This window comes from Rhagoletis pomonella, unplaced genomic scaffold (genome assembly GCF_013731165.1).
Source record: "Rhagoletis pomonella isolate Grant_MI unplaced genomic scaffold, Rhpom_1.0 Rhpom_scaffold_00002, whole genome shotgun sequence".
Taxonomy (NCBI): Eukaryota; Metazoa; Arthropoda; class Insecta; order Diptera; family Tephritidae; genus Rhagoletis; species Rhagoletis pomonella.
In genome coordinates this window covers 46,294,276-46,298,748 of record NW_023458556.1, presented here as the reverse complement: position 1 = coordinate 46,298,748, position 4,473 = coordinate 46,294,276, and the positions used below count along the sequence as shown (strand labels likewise).

Sequence of the window (4,473 nt, the reverse complement as noted above, 5' to 3'; positions counted from 1 at the left end):
GAACCTTCGCGATGACGCGTAATGATCAAACTAATGGGTATAAGGTTTACTAATAGAGCGGACATGAGAACTATGGACTGTGCTGTGCCGTAGAGTGTGCGTAAGCTGGTGAAGACGAACGAGAGGAAGAGTTGACAGAACGCTTCACCGCAAAGATGTATCGTTTTGCGCACAAACTTATCCTCGCGCGGACGTACCGCCTCCAGAATGACGTGGGTCTTCCAAATGAAGAGACTAGAACCGATTCCTGTAAGAAGAGAATTAAAGGTTAAATTTATCTTTGGAATTACGTTTCCGAAGATAGTATTCTATATATATGCATATGTTTATACCGCAATACGGACAGTATTAAGTCTTAGTATGGTGTCCTAAACTCATGAAATCAACCACGCGTATAAACTCGCTAGGAATACAAAGAAGCCCACATACTCACTAAATTCGATCTTGAACTTATATCCCTTTTAACTAATTTCTTGGGAGATGACCACTCAACACCATTAAGACTTAAAGAAGCTGGCGCATGGATTATGGGAATGTCAGGCATTCGAGGACAATCCGAAACCTATGAGTAACGACAATTGTGTAATTTGCAGCTAGTTCGATAAGATATAAAAAGTTGTAATACCAACACCACCGTAGGGAGTTTTCCCGCACTTTTACGCTGACGACTGTTTGATATTGGCGTCCAGAAATGTAATTGTTGACCTCTGCTCGAAAGTAAATTCGTTTCCTTTCGAACTTAGTCGTTTCTTCACCGCACGCAATCTCCCCAACGAAGCCAACCACCTTTTCACCACCTGAACGAAGCAAGTCAGGCTTCAACTAGGTGTTCACGTTGCTGACAAACCAATGGCAAAACAATTTTAAAGGTACGGAGCCGTAATAAGGTTCTAACGTCGCTTGCCGGTAGCACATGGGGCGAATACAAAGATACATTGTTGGCGCCTGTTTGGTCGCCGGAGACTTCCTCGACGCAGTGAACGAAGCTTCAGGCTTGTCAAAATGCCGCAGACCTATACAGAAGAACCACTTGACCCGACGATTTATAGACAAGCTATCAATGGAATTCATAGAGAGTCTGTCTACACCTTCTGCCACTTTCCCCCTATCAAAGCCGTGAATGTAGCCCAATTTTCAATTTTCACTTATTGCAGAAGACGAGATTCAGCTGCCTAGTGGGACCCGCGTTATTGTAGGCCGACTACGGTCTGGACACCGTAGCCGTCTCAACAGCCATTTAACGAGCTTCGACCCCCACGTACCAAATGAGAGTCTAGTATGTGGAGATACCCCCAAGACACCAACCACCTCTTCACACTCCCACTTAGTTAACACCATATTCGCTCTGGTCCAGCCCCGTCGAAACTATACGTTTACTGGGCCTACCGTCAGCTGACACCGATTGATGGACAAATCCACCTAGGCGGCGCCTAGTTGTGCCGCTACAACAACAACAACCAACAATATATGTAGGTCTGATATAGCTTTATACAGTCAAAGTTGGAGGATGAGTTTTCCCATCTGAATTGAGGTTGGAGCCACCCATTTGTCTCTCCAACCACCGCACTGTATATTAAACAGAAGTGTTGGTCGTTCAGGAAACTCAAAGAACTAAACAGAGAAAACAGATCGACAAAGGACTATGAGTAAGACCAAAGCATTGATGGCTGCTCAGCTGTAAGAGAAGTTGTGAACTTGTTAGCTTACTGAAAGCAATAAATCTATAGATGGACCAACATATAAGAACTCAATGTTTTCGAGTGTCTGCGCACTGAGATGTTGAAGATAATTGCAAAGCTGACGAATCGGCAGAGACATGAACGACCGCACACATCGCATAATATATTTTGGAACGAGTTTCCATCATCCCGTGCCAAATTTCGTTTGGAGACAAACCGGTTTCGGCGTTGTTCCATCTTCAGTGTCATTTTGCGTTCTCAACAACAACCAAAAAGAAAACCACACAAATCCTTCCAGGAGAGGACAGGGTAGGTGTACCACTTGTATGTAATGGTATGCAAGAGTTCGCACTACTCTAAGAATCCAATGCACGAAGGAACAATTTTTTTGTTATGTGAAGCTTCCTGTAAAAGCTCTTCGGTGGTTTTATGTTTAAACAGGAAATAAATGTCCTTTTAACAGACCACCGCCAAATTGGAATACACGTCAGGAAATTAGAGATGGACGCACCGAAAAATTTGAAGAATTTGAAAAGAGTTAAACACCTTTTATACCATTGCCCGGCTTTAAGTAGATGAAGACTACGCTTTGGTAAAGTTTACAGCACTAACCCAATGATGTATAGACTAGTGAGGAAGACCGTACGATATTACAACAAGTCTCTATTGACCTACATGTGGAAGGAATTCATTTCCCAGCTATTTAAACCTATCGTAAACTGTCCTTAGAATGTATTGCGAATTTGCTGATACACTTCCTGAAAGTCTTCAAATAGTATTAACGCACGCGTGACGATGTTCTAAAACTCTTACCCGCAAAGAATCCATAGAATACTATAGCCACTGCTTGTGTTGTTGTAGAAATAATGACCCAAGCCGATGAGAAGAATATGCCGCTAATCATAAGCGACAAACATGTGATCAGCGTAGCGCAAAGAAAGAAGCGACGATATTCGGTAGTCTCACGTTCACGTCCCCGATATTCGGTGTCCAAATGCTCTAAAATGGAGCGGCAAACCTGGCCAGTAGCCTGATAAACAATGGCGGGCCAAATGCGCAAAACCAAGTCCTTATCCGATTCGACGACATTGCCGTAGAGGTAGGCAGGAGTGGCGAGGAAGGCCTGAAAGTGAATACAAAAATGAGAAAACCATTAGAGAGGAGAGCATTAAAGTGTAAATGAGAAAGGGGAGTAAAAATGTTTATATACTGTAAATTTACTGTTAATGTTGATGGGATGCTTACTTCTAGCAGGCAGTGTATATAAGTAAGTAAGTGTGCATGTGTGCGTCAGTTTGTTATTTTGATAATTCAACTTTATAGGTAATTATTTTATTTAAATAATTGTAAGTAGGTACTTAATAATTACAAATTTACTTTAAATTAAATATGTTTATATGTACATGTATAGCAAACCCACATAACAGATACTTCTGTTGAATGTGTTTGTTGATCACACGCCTGCGCTGTACGCCCGCTGTCGCCACAGCAGTCGCTGACGTCCACTTGCCGCGCGCCGTTATACTCATTGCTGGCACAATGCGGGATACATTCAATTGAGCGCGTGGACTTGCACCCACCACAACAAAAAAAATAAATAAAAATAAACAGGATTAACAAATGTATTTATGCACGTATGTGCATATGTATTAAAGTTCTGCGTTGCGGAAATTAACTTGTAATTTTGTAGCTGTGACGCGATGCGCGACAATGGAATTTATTTTATATATACTTTTTTCTTCTTTTCTTTTGCTTGTTCTTATACTTTTTATGCGCTTTGTGAGTTATCAGCAACTCGTATTGTTGTTGTTGTTATTGTTGTTATTATTATTGTTGTGCAATATTAGCTTGTATTCATATAGTGCATATGTATGCCCGAGTGACTTGTCTGTCCAGGAGGTGCTACTTAACGTTGACTTCGTGGGTGGGTGTGTGAGTGTAAGCACAGCAGCAGCATCGGCGGCAACGGCAGCCGCTCAAATCGTAAACATTGTCCAACAGCGCAAATTTTCGTGCACACGCACACACATTCATTCACATTTAACTTAGCTGATGAAAGATGGATGCTCTTATCGCTAGATAATATCCACGGGAGATTAGCATTGCGAGATATCGCTTTTCACTATTCTTTCTTTGTTAAAGCTACTATATTTCGGTAGGAATCCATTAAAGTATAGACTTCTCAAAAGTTTAAATAAAGGAGGAAAAAAGTGCTTAATCACTTTCTCCGCGCGCGTGCACTTATTTTAGTTAATCACTTTAATTAGTCGAGTCGAATTTACGTACATAAATTAAAATTATAATTCTCCAACAACAACATACTATAAGTGAATAAATACACATATGTATGTATATAAATACATATGTATGTATGTATGTAAATATGTACGTTCTCTTGTATGCTTATAGTATCTACATATATGTATTTATCACGTTGTCAAATCGCTGTGCCGCCGGCCAAACAAGTGCTTTACTTCTTGCTTCTTATCCACTACTGCAGCTGATCGTGTCACTTATCGTACTGAAAGTACAAAATGCGTTCACTCAACGCCAGTCTGCTCCACAATTATCTTCATAATCATCAAGCGTTTTTGCCGCTCCCCACTCGCGCATCACGCACATACATATGTACATATGTAAGTATCCCCACCGGCACCAGCGTCACTATGTATGTATGTACATATGTGCCGTAGTCAGTCACCGTCACCAGTAACGCGGCAGGCACTGGCGGCTGGCCGCCCCCATAATTGAGAAGCCCTTTGCGTTGGCAACGTCTATGGCGGCAATGATAGCA

General features: G+C 41.6%; 1 protein-coding gene across 1 annotated transcript in view; it reads left to right on the top strand.

Moving 5' to 3' along the window:
• LOC118733708 overlaps positions 1 to 4,473 on the top strand; it is a 23,899-nt gene that overhangs the window by 4,088 nt on the left and 15,338 nt on the right. The window lies entirely within an intron of this gene.